Raw genomic sequence first — 16,587 nt, forward strand, 5'->3', positions numbered from 1 at the left:
TAGCAACGTACCATCGTCATTCTACGCGCTTCATGATTGCGGTAAATACGCGCTGGTAAGAACTCTGCCGTGCATGCCGCGGTGCAGAGAGACCGGGCGTGAGAAAGAATAATCAGTTAGGTGAACAAGCAGAATGCGACTGTTTCTTTTGTATTAATAATACCTCATTTTTTTAGGCTTTTATTTTTTTTTAAATCACGATGTAAGTTCTCCAGCGGCAAACGGAAACTAAAATACGAAATTATGTTTACACGCTTATACACCATCATTTAAGAACAACAGAATGCCCGTGCCTCAAGATGAGACGAACACATGTAACTCTTGACAACATAAAATGTCTGTCGTATTTCTTAGCTTTTGCACCGCACTGCAAACTTGTTGCCCTTCGTTACGACGGGAGAGATTTACTCGTGTTATTTTTCAAACTTTATTTATATGTGTTCTTGTACCGATTTTATCAAACTAATAATAATCACGCCGTAGCGTAGAACAGTGCAGGCTGTCATCGACAGCGTGTTCCGAGAGACAGAGTATCGACTAGTCTACAGTGGAGTCACTCGACTTGCGCAATACCAGCGCACACATAATTATTTTGGAGATTTTTACTTTTAGTCAAACTTTCGATGACTGACCTCATATAGCAAAAATTGCTAGTTTGAGCACTTCTAGAAGTTCAGCCGGGTTTGTTTTACGTTCAGTGTTGAGGTCCAGCTGGCAGCTGTGGAGTCTGCGGGTAATTGATAAGTTTAGACAACACGCACACAAGAATCATTTGTGAACCCTCGCAATTCACGTTTGACGTAATTTAATTTTTGGGTTATATTTAAAGAAAGAAAAGGCATGAAATAAAAAAAATATTTGCATTTCGTTTCGAAAAATTAGCAGATCGGTGAACTTGCTCTTGTGAATCTACATTATGTGTGTATGAAACTCCTGCACTGGTTTGGGAAACTCCTTGACATAAATGTCGCGTGATGTCGGGTACGGTGTTGTTCAAGGTTTATCAGCAGACACGAAAAGACTGAACGATAGAAAACTCGAGTTTAAAAATATAAAAGAACACGATACTAACACCAAGCATGTACAGCAAGAGTGATAAAATTATCGCAACTAACAGAAGTTTCATCTCGCTCAGGCTAATTTTTGACTCGGGTTTGTAATCAGCATAGCCTAATATGTTCGAAAAGCAGCGTGTCAAATACTTCATAGATGTTGAACTGAGCACGTCGCGTCTCCGTTATCGTCTGCGTCCTCGGCCAAATCTGACTCTGCACTGCATTCTTGATCGTTAGTGCAGGGAGTATGAGCCAAAGTCGGACTGTTTTACATTTAAATCGACCTTTGCGCACGTTGCCGTCTTTTCAGGTCCGCTTTTGTGGACCTCGCTTGCTTTTTCGACGGAACGGAGCGCGAGCGCCGGCTTTGGTCTGCTCGACGTGTTTGCCGTACCGATACATGCGGGGTTCAAAACGCTGAGCCTAACGTTGAAGCTAGCGCATGCGCACTATACCGCAAAGCCTATACATAATCTCTGCGTGTTTATCAAAGATATCGTGGTCGGTAATCCGCGACCGTTAAGACAAAAGGGAAATAATGGCACGCGGTGTAGCTGATAGTTTGCCATTTTAGTAATATTTCAGGAATTTCCCGGTACGATGTGACCCAACACCTTTCCCCAAAAGAAAGACCACGTGTCAGTGGTTCGAAATTTGAAATAAAAAAAAAATTGCTAAAATTGACCTTTGAACCTGAGTCGCATCGTTAAGGCAGTCCATAGACTCCCATGTATAAGGCAGTCCATAGACTCCCATGTATAAGGCAGTCCATAGACTCCCATGTATAAGGCAGTCCATAGACTCCCATGTATAAGGCCAAGAAAAATAAAAATTTAGTTTCTCATCGTATTCATATTGCAAAAAGGATGCAGTGACACAGTTTTTAGTCCCCACAGATAAAGTCCAGGGGGCTCATAGATTGGGTCATGTCAGTCCGTTAGTCCATCCATGTGAGTCCATCCATTCACGCAGATATCTCAGACGCTTTGACAAAATGTCACGTGACCTTTGACCTCAAATATACATATTTGTCCATAACTTGGTAACCACAAGTGCTAAACCTTTCATATATGGTATGATGGGACACCCTATGACGACACATATTGTACCTCATTAATTATGTGCATATCTAATTTTGAGCAAGCCAAGAGAGCTAGAGGTCTTATTTTTGGTATATAGGGATAACTTAGCGATACAATTTTTTGATAAAATGTCCTGTGACCTTGGTGACCTTTGACCTCAAATATACATATTTGTCCATAACTCAGTAATCATTAATGCTACACCCTTCATATTTGGTATGATGGGACACCTTATGACACCACATATTGTTCCTCATTAATTATGTGCATATCTAATTTTGAGCGAGCCAATAGAGCCAGAGGTCTGATTTTTGGTATATATGGATAACTTAGCAATACAATTTTTTTGACAAAATGTCACGTGACCTCAATGACCTTTGACCTCAAATATACATATTTGTCCATAACTCAGTAACCACAAGTGCTACACTCTTCATATTGGTATGATGGGACACCTTATGACGCCACATATTGTACCTCATTAATTATGCACATATCTAATTTTGAGCGAGCCAATAGAGCTAGAGGTCTGATTTTTGGTATATAGGGATAACTTAGCAATACAATTATTTTGACAAAATGTCACGTGACCTCGGTGACCTTTGACCTCAAATATACATATTTGTCCATAACTCAGTAACCACAAGTGCTACACCCTTCATATTTGGTATAATGGGACACCTTATGACGCCACATATTGTTCCTCATTAATTATGCACATATCTAATTTTGAGCGAGCCAAAAGAGCTAGAGGTCTATAGGGATAACTTAGCAATACAATTTTTTTTGACAAAATGTCATGTGACCTCGGTGACCTTTGACCTCAAATATACATATTTGTCCATAACTCAGTAACCACAAGTGCTACACCCTTCATATTTGGTATAATGGGACACCTTATGATGCCACATATTGTACCTCATTAATTATGTGCATATCTAATTTTCAGTGAACAAATAGAGCTAGAGGTCTGATTTTGGTATATAGGGATAACTTAGCAATACAATTATTTTGACAAAATGTCATGTGACCTCGGTGACCTTTGACCTCAAATATACATATTTGTCCAAAACTCAGTAACCACAAGTGCTACACCCTTCATATTTGGTATGATGGGACACCTTATGACGCCACATATTGTACCTCATTAATTATGCGCATATCTAATTTTGAGCGAGCCAATAGAGCTAGAGGTCTGATTTTTGGTTTCTGTGTGTCGCTACGAGATTCAGTTACTGCTATGTCTATCTACAGTCACACCAGTGGAGCCAGTACGACATTCGGTAAGAGGTTTATTTTTGTATCTGTATTTAGAGCATGTGTTAACTTTGCGTGTACCGATAATATCTGTGAGTGAATGAGAGTTGAGAAGCTGTGTGCGGAAAGAAACAGCCTCGAAAGTTATCCAAAGCACGTCACTGATAGCCTAGATCCTTTCCGTCCGCTTGCCTCCGTACCTCCGTCCCCACTACCGTCTAGTCTCGTGAGCAGTATTTCGAGCTGGAGTTGTAAAAACTGCTCATTTGAATGTCAATGGTCACCAACTGAGACCATGATGTCACCAGCGTCCCTTTCAAAGTCAATCACTGAAAATGACCCTCTCATGATTGGCCTATGACTTGGTTGGGCAGAGCTAATTAATATGACGTCAAATATGTTAATTGTGTTGACACTGCAGCTTCTTATAGTGGAAACTGAAAGTTCAACCCCGATTTGCGAGAAATTTTGGTTGTTTTTGGGCATCGTAACTTTTGTGGAGTACGAGTTGGGGGCCCCTGTAGGTTGTGCTGTCACGGACATAGCGGAGTAAGCAAAATGTGGTGTTTACATGGTTCAAACTAGGATATATTTTCATTTTAGCATACCGAGTCTGAAAACAAATGACCCTCCTGGTTTCACTTTAGTAGATTACTATATCTTGTATTTTCACTGATATCGTGAAACTTGCCAAAATGTCCCGATAGAACTTGTAGACCACGCCGTTTTCCCGTTAAACACAATTCCCCAAATGGCGTCATTTTTTATGCCAATCAGATTGAGCGTTCTTCCGCACGCTTTCCAATACATTCGACATTACAAGATATCGTAAGACGTAATCGTTGCTATGATTGGCGGAAGCGTTTTCATGCCCTTCGGCATGTCAATTGGGGCCATGAGGTAAATTTTCTCAGTAAACGCAATATCAAGAGAAATACGAGCGTGCGGAAGTGGGGCAAAGAATATGTAAAGACATTTAACACTTCTAAATAAACAACAATTATCAAACGTTTATAACCCATGTGTTGCAAAATGTAACTGCGCATTTTTCTTTCCGACCATTGTACGGCGGTGCACGGACAGTGAGCTATCGCCACCGGAAACATTCACAATATAGCAAGGCATTTCTGTGTTCAAGATATGACGGTCGATGAATTTCATTCAGTTGTAAAACGAATTTTAAAATTACCCCTCTGTGTCATAGTGTGGCGTTCAAATTATGGCTAAACATTTCAGTTTAAAATGTTGAAAAATGAAGTGTAGTCCACAGTTTGTTTCAACATATGCATATTTATTACTGGTATGTTATTTCATTTCAATAATTTAGCCCATCTTTAGTGTGTATTTTTTTATTGCTTTAGTCCATATTTTTTTAGCAGTGTTCTAAAATTTCTGAACAATTTGCAAATTATTCTGATGATATTTCAGATGCATATATTTGTGGTGATGATAACATAGTTGGTACTTTGTACAAAGATTGTAAATTTTGTGCAGTCCAGCTGCAATTGAAACATCAACTGATAATGGTGTATTAGTTTCCTATTGGATTTATATGTCAGAATTGCACAAATCTGTGCTGAATTAGAATAATGACACTGATCAAGAATCCCGTCTGATTTCAGTTTTACAGTGGCTATTCGGAGAATGTTGTTCACAGAGGAAATGCATAATGTGCATTGAATGTAAAATCAAAATGTTTAATATGAAATTTAAATCATTTTAGTTAATCATAGCTAGACAACCTATCGCTGACATATTTTTCTTTCTTTGCAGTACTGGTATTCACTGTGTCTTTACTGCAGCTGCTAATTAAAATAGTAGCCAAAATAAATCAGAATACACACACTTAGTACACAGACATTTGACAACAACATTCAACAGTGACATTGACAATACATACTAACAAGCAGAGCTTGTTAGTTCTAGAATATACAGAATATTATCACACATAGTGAGTGTCTGAATATTATTCTGAATTGTATTCCAAAGCACATTCTGAAAGGACTCTTCTGGAATATACAGATTATTATCTCACATAGTGAGTGTCTGAATGTTATTCTGAATTGTATTCCTAAGCACATTCTGAAAGTAACTCTTCTGAAAATTTCACATTCTTTGCCACTGCACCATCTCCCTAATACATACTGATGACCCACGGTGTCCACTCAAGTCTCACTTTGATTTCTTTTTTTGATTGAATCATTTTAAAGTCACTTTTTTAGCTTTTTTCTGAAAACCACTATTTTCAATTTTCCTCAAAACCACTGATTTGATTATTGTGATGTTTGGCATGGGTGTTCGTATAGTTGAAATGCCGTCAGAAATGTTCAAAATTTGGTGATACATGCCTTGCATTATTTTTAAACAATATTTTTATCCATTTTTATTTTATATTTACTTGATTTTGACTCACTTTCGCTAAAGCTACCGTTTGCGCATGCTTTGTAGGACAAAATCTGAGTTGAAGAATCGAAACGGACGCTATCTTGTTTCTCGGTTGGGGCATATTTTTACGTTGTAAACGTTTCACTGTGTATTTCAATATGTTCTATAGTTATGAAGTTGACAGTGATGCACTTTTGCGGCTGTCGTGTATTTTTTGGTATGAAAGGCACCTTTGATCCACTGAAGAATGATGGCCTCTGCAGGCGATAAACACCGGTACCGGCAGGCATATCAGTTCTACTGAGGAAGTAATCCACTGGCCCATATAGGTCAGGGGCTCACTTAGGGGAGAACCACTTGATTGCGGGGGGGGTACGGAGGATTTTGAGAAAAAAATTGTCACCAGGTGAAATAAAAGAAAAAATTAAGCCTGTAATGGCTTGAGAAAAAAATTCTCATAACAGACAGAAATAAAAAAAGAATTGTCACAATGCACTTGAAATGAGCAACATTTTGGAAACTTCATTCTCATGTATTCTTTGCTGGCATGCTGCCATAGGCAGTGCAAATGTTTTTACCACAAGCAATTCTTATGTGTTTTTTTTTCCAGCACTTATGATATAAGCATTCACTACTTTACTCCTCAGTGCACTCAATGTTTTTCTTCCCTTTTCTGACCCAAGAAATCATACTTCAGGATTTCTGTTGCAATATATCAATGGCATAGGCAATATCTAGATGGGACTATTTGACTTCTGTAAATTGTGAAAATTTAAAACACAAGACAGGAGTCAATAAACTAGTGTTAAAACCAATATATTATTCTCTCAATATAAATATGTTAGAAAGATTACAAGTTGACAATGAAAAATTGAGGAACAACAAATATAATGAAATACAATGTGTGAGCCTTGTTTCTCTGACCACAAAAAATAACATCTCCCCTGAGAACTTAAAAGGATTGACTGTTTTAAAGAAAAGCAGGTATAGTACTGATCACTGTTGATTTGCCAAAAAAGTGTTCTACAATTTAAAGTTGTATATATACTAGACTTTCCATTTTGTTTTCATTTGTTGGAATGTAAAATGAATACATTAAACCATCCTGTGATATGTGAAACACTGGCTTAAATTTGAAAAATTGCACTGCTACTCCATTTGAAAAAAAAAAATTGATGCAGGTCTGACAGTAGAAATAAAAAAATGCTGTCTCTCTGACAAAAAAAAAGTTCCCATACCCACTTCCTGCATACCCCCGAAATCAAATGGGTCTCCCCTTTATACGCGCATGCGCATATAACAAGTTAGTGTTGTTTTGCAAGGACTTTGAAAAATCAAACCGACGCCATCTTGTTTCTCGGTCTGGCGCGAATTTTGACGTTTTAAAGTTTTTAGCGTGTATTTGATGATGTTTTGTAAATATGAAGTTCACAGTGATGGTACTTTTGTTGCTGTCATGTATTTTTTGGCACAAAACGCTCCTTCGATAGACTGAAGAATGATGGCCTCCGTACTCAGTACTCACCCGGTACCGGCGAATCCATTGCTTAAGCGAGGCAATCCCACCGGCGGCCCATACTAATAGCTGGGTGAGAGCGAGGGAACGCTCTCTCCTTTCACCTCCATGTCATGACAAACCAGCATCGTTTTATGTTGATGTACTGTCCTTTCGACACAGCGATAACTTTAGTTTTCTGTTGCTTATTTTGGGTAATTTCGTCAGTTGTGCATTGATTTTGACATCATTGTTGACTTCGATCGCCAAAGACAGTGTTAGCCCTGCGTACGATGCTGTGTGTTCCGCTACAGCTATTAAATCGCCCCGCTCACCACAGCCCTGCAAAGACCAGTACGTAGGGTCGGTGACTTCGATTCCATTTTGGGACTTGACGTAAAAAGCCAAATTACTGCCGAAATTCAGTGTTCTTGGGCCCAAGTCGTATCCCTGCCTACCTCAGCTACTCGATCGCTTCCAAAAATGCCAGTCTTTTATCACTTCTCATATATAACCGTCGATGGCGGCAACTCTCTCGCTAGCCCTGCGTACGATGCTGTGTGTTGGCCGCTACAGCTAACACACAGCATCGTACGCATCAGCAGTAATTTGGCTTTTTACGTTATGTCCCAAAATGGATTTGAAGTCACCGACCCTACGTACGGGTGTTTGCAGGGCTGTGGTGAGCGGGGCAATTAGCTGTAGCGGAACACACAGCATCGTACGCAGGGCTAAAGACAGTGTGTGCTTATGTTGACCAATATACTAGGAAGTACGCGCACTTCAGAATCACGGCATAATCCGACATGGTAATTTGGCATGATCATCAGATCATACATGATCCGAGATTGCACTTTAGCACGGTCACGATAACTAATGTGGTTTGTTTCATTGTTGTTTAATACCTATATTTCCACTAAAAGACCATTAGAATTTCCTCCTGGCTACTTGAAATCGTGCACTGGCAGGCATGCATGTACTAGTTGTCAACATCACTATGCTTGAATGTAGTAGACTCTTACTATGAATATATCGACTGTCACAGCCCTACGTACGATGCCGTGTGTTCCGCTACAGCTAATCGCGATGATTAGCTGTAGCGGAACACACAGCATCGTACGCAGGGCTACGACTGTCAGTGCATATTGCATATATGTGCAAGTCACTCCGTATCATATCAAAAAATGTAGTATTGCGACGTTTGAGCTGCCAGAAGCCAGAAGTTACAGTTTACGAGAAAGTTATCTTACATGTAAAACTCAGTTCTACTGTGAACAAAATGCAAGCTATGTTGTATAACTATCGTGAATAGCATAATATTTTGTACCGACAAACTGTGGTCAGGATGATACTGTCCAATTTTAATATTTGTCTCTTGGCACACACCAGATACTCATGACTGTAAAACAACATTGCCATATAATTGTACCGGTATATTCAGTTTTTATATTTAGTTTGCTTTTCACCATATTGTATGTCCTTCCCTGCACTACGTAATTCAAAATTAAATATTGTTTTTGGCCTATACATACTTGAGGGGTAAGCTTTTTTAGTCTCATACATTAAAGATGCACTGTTGACCTACAGAGTCCAAAACTTTTTATCATTGTATTGTAGATAGGTGTACACTCCAAATACTAAGTACAAGTGTGGTGAGTGTAACAAGAAAATGTTTTTTAGTCAATGGCCCAAATTTATTTTCTATTTGATGGACAATAAATACATGTGTAATCAATGCCAACAATCCAGTTTAAGTAATTTGGTTTAGATTAGCCATTGTCCATTATATTACAATAGTTTGTGGCTAAATTTTCTCCCCTTCTGTATTATATAAGTTCACCATTTCCTGTTTTAGATATTGTTGATCCTATTGAGTCCCATCTCTTATTCTTAATTCACTTTCACACATATCAAGGCTGTTGATACTTAGAATCCACACTTGAACTTATGCTGGAGCAGTAACCAACCAGTTCAAATAACTTTCATTTATGTCCAAACAATTTGACTTTTTGCCAAATTTCACATTTATAGCAAATAATAAACAGTAAGGAGGTACAAAGGACGTCGGTACCCCCGGGCCCCATGTTTCATGTCCTTAGCCATAACTCAGGCATGTCTCAATGGATTTGCAAAGTTGGTACAAGGACATTGACCTATATGTCATGCATATGCACATTTATTTGTTTTACGATAGGATTGAATATGGCTGCGCGGCAACCATTTTGCTACAATTTTTTCATGTCCATAACCATAATTAGTTCCAGAGACCAGCTCTGGAACTGTTAGTTTTTGCTCACTTTCCTTCTTTCTTTCTTTCTTTCTTTCTTTCTTTCTTTCTCTATTTCCGGTTTTACTACCATAGAACATGCTAGACACAAATTTTACCTTAATTACCCAGAATGCATTGCGACACGCTTATGACGTCATCGCTCAGCTCGGACGGGTTTTACGGGCATTTCTTGTTTGTTTATTTATTTATTTTTTATTTGGCATTGCTCAACTATCATATTGCGTTCAGTTATTAATAATTCTAGCTTTCTTTCGCTTTGTTTTTTGTTGCTTTTTGATTTTATTTTTCTCTAAATACTCGCCGTACGTGGCGCTATACTGTTTCGCCCGAATGCTCATGGGTTGAATGACATTAACAATGGCCGCGTATCTATCGCTTCGCTCGCACTGAGAGAGAAAATTAGCCTTTCCCTAAGTTTACAAGCGCGGCTGAGCACATCGTGTACCTAGGCGAGGTGGGTGTGCTCGAAAACGATGATCAATGCAAAATTTGGACTCAAAATCGGCTGTTTTGGCGGAGAAACTGCCCGACAGCCCTGCCATGCAGAGCTAGGCATTCATAGTGAACGTACTGTCTGTCACGCACCGGCATGCGTTGGCTGCACGTAAAAGCAACTCAACTTTCCAAGATCAAACGTCAGCAGTCTGAACGCTGGGGTGTAATTTGCATATGCAAATGCCATTTCCTTTCGAACGGCACTCAGCAGCTCAGTCTACACTGTGACCGTTGGCTGGCTGACATCGTGTTTCAGTCGCTCCCAATCCTCATTTTTTCGCCAATAATTATCATTGGAGACCAACTTCATCTCTTCAATATTGTTTTCTGAGAAGGTAAGTGACTTTTCGGGGCTCTGTTTGAAAAATTAAAGTGAATTTTGCGATTTCAGCGATTTTTCATAGTACGATGTTACATGTCGAGCGCGGACTTGTGTTGCTGTACCAACTACGGTAGCATGAAATTAAGGCCCAAAATCAAGCATATCTCGTGGAATTATACTGTGAATTAGCTTTTTGCCGCAAAATTTCGTCTGTTCATGCCAGGAATTTGATGTTGGGCGGCAAAGTTCGCCGCTGTGTTTTGCCGCTAAAATCCAATATGGCGCCAAATCTACTGTACGTTTACACACTGTGTACTCGCATACGCTCATAGTGAAATATATCCCAAAACTGTGCGTATTTTTAGGTCAAATGTTGCTTTTTAGGGGAAAAGCTATCATCAAGTGAAACTTTTAGGTTGCAATACGTAAAATTCGTGTTTTCCTCTTTTTTTTCCTTTTTTTTTAGAGTCATCACAGTCCGAGGATGGCTTCCAGCCGGGGCTTCCCGTAGAAAAACATGTGCATGTGACCTCATGGTGGTTCACTTTTCAGTCTTTTGACGTAATTTTCGTGTCTGATTTGTCTCTTCAGGTGACTTCAGGTTTATTTAGAATAAAGCCTGTCTTTGCAGTATATTGAATTCAAGACTTACTTATTAATTTTTGGGTGAACTGTTGTGTTCTGTTTTTGAGAAAGATGGGATATTTTTGGGCATCAAAGCATCGTCCGCTCGCACGGCTCGTTAGCCAGACAGGAGTCTTCCACTAACCACGCCGTGCGGGATACCCCCACTATTTTGCGTTAAGGAGTTTGATGGAATTAGAAAATCAGGCGGACCAATTAGAGCACGCGTTACACTCAAAGAGAAAACCACGCCTACCTTCCAAACGCCGATCACCGCACTGTTTGTGCACAGCTTTTCTCTCGATTTACTTACTTGTTTACTAGACTTGGTTCAAGTGCGTGATTGTGAGCATGTGAGCATGTGAGTTGTGTGAACGTCTGGAATGCAATGATCTGTGTTCTGTTTTCATGTGAAATATGTGAGTAGGATTATGTGAACGCGCTGAGTGGGGTGGACGCGATACAGGGGGTTTTACCCGGCACAAACTAACTCACTACTGCTATAGCTGCACAGACTAAATAAAAACGCGTTCGATCGCTACCAAATTTTACACGAGGAACTTTTACAAATCATTTTATTTTTTGAAAATTCACCGACTTGAACCAAGTCTCTGGTTTACCTTCGTCCTGTGACACCCTAATGGCTCAAACGGAGATTTAGGAGTGGGAAGGCAATCTTGCCCGAGTTTAATACAGGATTTGATTGTCATGCATGGGGAAATCTTACTGCGTGGTGGGGATAAAGTTACGGGCGATTTTGTCGTCATTCAGAGAGGTGGCGAAAAGTTCCGTTTCAGTGATCATGGGTTACAAAATGTATGGCAACGCTTTGTATCGTGTGAAGCGTTAGATATCTCCCAAAGAAAAAAAATCGACGAAAAAATATGGCGATAGTGCAGAAGATGACTTTGAAAAAACTGACGCTTGTTGTCTATGAAAAATTCACCGATGAGTATATTGCTTGCTGTGATGACAAGGTCAATTTTGTTTTTGAACAACACCCAAACAAAATCCGGTTCTTTGATTTCCAGTTCTAGCATATTTCACAAAGTCCTAGTCCATGATTTCGAGCCATGCTTGTAGTTGTTTCTCCCATGGCGTGTCGATGTTCTGTTCTGGTAACTCCTGTTCATCGTCTCACAATGTTTACAATTTTCCAAAGATATGAACAACAGAATAGCTGCCGGCCGCGCCAGTTGAAAGGACCACAATGTCTGAACAACGTCTGAGTAATGGGTTTATCGTGAAATTTTGAGGTCAAAATTGGAGAAGTGGTTTAACAGATTTCCTTCGGCGGGTAGAACTTTTCTATTTCGCGCCGCGATCTTTTGAGTTTGGCGGGTTGATGTTTTCACCTTACAAGTTGAGCGACAGCTGGGAATATCTTGCGGTACGACGCGCTGGCGGTTGGGCCTTTGTTTTGACGTTTTGAACACATCAGTTATTTCAGCAGTAGATTTCAATACTTGTAAATGTAACACCGAGAAAAAAAGTGGGAAAAGACCTATACTACTACATTCGTAGTAACCGATTATCTGATTGGCTATTTACTGGTCACATACAGTCGTGTGGTGGCGCTTTAAAAAAACACGATTTAGGGGGTCTATCAGCCAAGGTCTGATTTCGGGAAGCATCCAGCTGCCCGGAGCGGAGACCTTGGCAAGCGAAGATGGCATCAAAGGTGAAAAGGAGTAGTTTGACAAGGAGTTGTAAAGATGCCCTACTTGGAAAGATATGGTGCTGTAACCATGCCAAAATGGTAGCAGCACATTAATAAAAAAATCAAGAGGAGTCTGTGTCTGAGTGCTGAGAGTAAACACAGCTTGCTTGTAATTAATGAGCATCTGCTGCAAGCTAATATTGGGAAGGCAACTCTGGAAAGCTCAGTTCAAAATATTGAAAAAATTGGAAATGCACGGTTGTCGAAATTGCTGACAGTAATGCAGGTTTCAGTAGGACGCACTGCTACTTTTGCCAGACAACATGTACAGCGATATTTGCAGTTTCTTCAGCTGGTAAATAGAATTCACTTGCCCTACATATTTCAAAAACAAGAAGTGAGAATGGCCAATGCATCTAACCAAAGGAGGAATCTCCTGTTATCTATAGAGAAACTGGCCAAAAACAAGAATGTTCATAGTTCAAGGCACAAGAAGTTTTCAAATAATCTTACTTTGATAAATAAAAGATGGCAACTTTACTTTAAAGCCAAAGCAGATCATAAAAATCTGATCTTGCAAGATATAGAGACAAGATACAAAAGGCTTCAGACCAACTTCAATAATCCAACATATGTGGTCAATGTCAAATTTCAAGACCAAACTTTCACTTTGCCAGTAACAACAACAATTAATGAATTAAAAGCCAAGGTTGCCAAAAAATTAAATATGAATGAAGATACTTTCAAGTTATACCTCAATGGAAGGCCTCTGAAATGCATGGTACCATTGAAAAATTCCACAGTATATGTACATGTTTCTGGGAAAGGGGGAGTAAAGCCTAGAGTTAAGGAAGCCCACCCTGATGTTACTGAGTGTGGGCCATGTGGTCGGTGTGCAGTGACACAGAGCATTAGGTGGCATCACAAACTTAAAAAAGATGAAAAATATTTAGAATGGTTGGCAGCAACTTATAAAATGACATCAAAAGTGTGTATTTGTAATGCTTGCAATCATATCATTGAAAGAGCCTATAATAAGTACAATCAGGGTAAAGCTATGGGTGATTCTGAATGTGAAAGCAAAGACAATAGAAAACGGAAAAAATGCAAATGTTTTGTGTGTGATGCGGAGAGTTGGAAGACAACTTATGTTGATGACAAGGGTATGTTTGTGGCCTTGTTCAATTTGTTTGATGAAGATAAATTACCAGATGTACCAGAAAATGCTCCTCTATGTGAATCACATTACTCAAAATGGGCTGCAAGGCACAGGGTTCATTGTACAATGCCAGACTGTGACAGATGTCTATATGGCAACGTTAGACACCCACCTGATGCAGAGTTTTTACAAAAACATTTTGATGACCATGGTGACTATCAAAGTTTGAAGTTAGGTAAAGATAGTCCAGTGTGTATGAGTTGTTACATGAAGTTGTATCGTCTGATCTGTGCACTAAAACAACAGCATGAGGGTATATTTTCTGACAATGAAAGCCTTAGCAGTGTCTTGACTACCCTGAAAGAGAAACTGCACAATTATTCACTGTCAGGGGATATTGAGGAAATTGCTCTAACTAGGACAGGTTTAGTAGTTGGAAAAAAACTCTTTGATAAAGAGCCACTACTGCTGACAGAAGTTAAATCCTATTTTACAGAGCAAATCATAGAACTGTATAATAAGAAACATGATAGAGAAAAGCCACTGTCATACTACACAGACAGATCCTCAACATTTGTGAAGCTAGAAATGAGTAAAATTTTTGGCCATCATATATCATTTTCAACAATAAAATCTGGAGGAACTGTACAAACAAACTTTAGTACTCTTATTTTAAGATATGGTGTTAATGTCAAGGATGTTTTACATAGACAGTATTATAATCTGACCAAAACAATTAAACAACTAGAGGACACTTGTAATAAACTACAAAAAGATTTGACTGGAGAATCAATATCAAAAAGTCCACACCCAATGGCCATTCTGTTATCTGCTGCTGAAAATTTGTCTGAACGATTGTATACACAAGCAGCCAATTTTGTGGAAAAGTACCAATCTCATGCAAATCTGTCTTCTCTCAAGATACATGATATAGTTAAGGAAGTTGACCCTGTTCTGTGGAATTTTCTATTTCTGGTGACCCAAAGCAAAGGTGAACGCTCAAAGATTTTTCGCACAAACTTTACCTGGACAGAGCACTACATGGGATTTTACAAAACTGAGTCCATTAACAAGCACAAACGTTTCCTTCAAATATTTTACAATTTGTGTCATCTGTTATATATGAAAAACAAGGAATGTAATTATCCATTACATCTCCTCCTTGCTGATAACATTGATTCATACAGTGGCTCCTCAAAACTATCATCATTGCTTAATTCCTTTGGCATTATTTGCTCAAAAGCAACAGTGAGAGATCATATGAATCAAGTGGTCCTTGATGTTTTAAAAGAACAACATGCTAGCAGTTTTACTGAAGATTCTTTCTGTGTAGCTTCATTAGATAACTTGGATATTGGGCAACCATATGCAACTGTTACACCTAACTTCAAGAATAGGGGTATACATGCAACTTCCTATCAGGCGGTTTGAACCCAAGCCAGAGTCTAACAAAAACACTAGTGAGGATTTATTATTGGAGGCTGCGTTCATTCTCAGAGCTGCAAAAGATTTGTGTGATGAGAGACAGTAGTTCACTGTTTAGATGCATTGCTGTCTTATGTTCTGTCAAATTGAGAACATGTAAGAGAAATGATATGAGATTACCCTGTGATGAAGCTCTTTCTGAAATGGAATATTTTTTGTCGTGTACAATTCGCCAAACTTTGTCATCCATCTTGGCTAATGGTGACTCATATAAATTCTTTGAAGAAACCATTCCAATGAATGAGCAATTATTTCTCTAACTCAAAACTTTCCTGATTTTGAAACTCGTGCTGAAAAGCTGGTCTCCCCAGATATACCTGGTGATTATTGCGAGTTAATTTGCCTTTCATATGCTGTAAAATGTCCAGTTAAAGTCTTTTCTGCTAATGGTGAGTTGCAATGTAATTTTGGATCTTGCTACTCTGATGTGGAACCATTTTACATCATAAGACATTCCTATGGGGTATTTGACCTGGTCCTTTCCAAAGATAGATTGAGTGATAATTTTGAATTAATTGACACAAATGACACTATGTCACTTAAATCCTGGTATATTTCAAATCAGCGTTTGCTTAAACCTGATCTTTGATTAAGTCAATGGATGAAGTATATGGTAATCAGTTGTTCCATGTGCTAGTGCTGCTAGTAATGGTGATGAGAAGCCACCTGAACGAAAGCGAAGGAAAACTGTGTCAAACATACAGGCAGTCAAAGATACTACTGATGACAGTCAACACTTTTTACCCACAGTTAGTGGAAATTCATTTTCAACTTCATCCAATATTACACTTGATGACTTTAAATTGCTAGACAATGAAAAACATGCCTTTGACATACTTCAAAAACAAACATTTCTATATTGTCTTCAGAAACAATCCTCATATACATTAAATGATAAATATGCATTGCCAAACCTGAGAAACATGATTTCTCATGCTGAAATTCCAGTTACTGAGAAGGCAAAGGCTGTGTATCTTGGCGTGTTAAATGAACCTTGTGACAGCATAGACACAGTGAAACATGTGATTGAGAAATTGTATTCTGTGTTTAATATTGGGAAAAGACTGAAATACCTGGTGGTCATTGGTGACGGAAAAACCTATGACCTTTTAATAAAATTGAAACACGAGTATCATGATGAGCTTCACTGGTTAATTTGCTTTCCAGGAGACTGGCATTTATTAAAAAACACTCAGCCTGTGCTGTTTAAGATCTATATGGATGCTGGTCTTAAAACAATAGCAAAAGAGACCTACAAAGAGGAAGGCCTGCTGACAT

At 38.9% G+C, this 16,587-nt stretch overlaps 2 long non-coding RNA genes across 2 annotated transcripts in view; both read left to right on the plus strand.

Moving 5' to 3' along the window:
* The window catches only part of LOC139127663 (uncharacterized), a 155,244-nt gene that overhangs the window by 33,807 nt on the left and 104,850 nt on the right, over positions 1-16,587 (plus strand). The window lies entirely within an intron of this gene.
* LOC139127678 (uncharacterized) lies at positions 10,305-11,014 on the plus strand. Its single transcript, XR_011551079.1, has 2 exons — positions 10,305-10,394; positions 10,848-11,014. It is a non-coding gene; the product is annotated as an uncharacterized lncRNA (long non-coding RNA).

The sequence above is a fragment of the Ptychodera flava genome, unplaced genomic scaffold, assembly GCF_041260155.1.
Source record: "Ptychodera flava strain L36383 unplaced genomic scaffold, AS_Pfla_20210202 Scaffold_34__1_contigs__length_2629520_pilon, whole genome shotgun sequence".
Lineage (NCBI taxonomy): Eukaryota > Metazoa > Hemichordata > Enteropneusta > Ptychoderidae > Ptychodera > Ptychodera flava.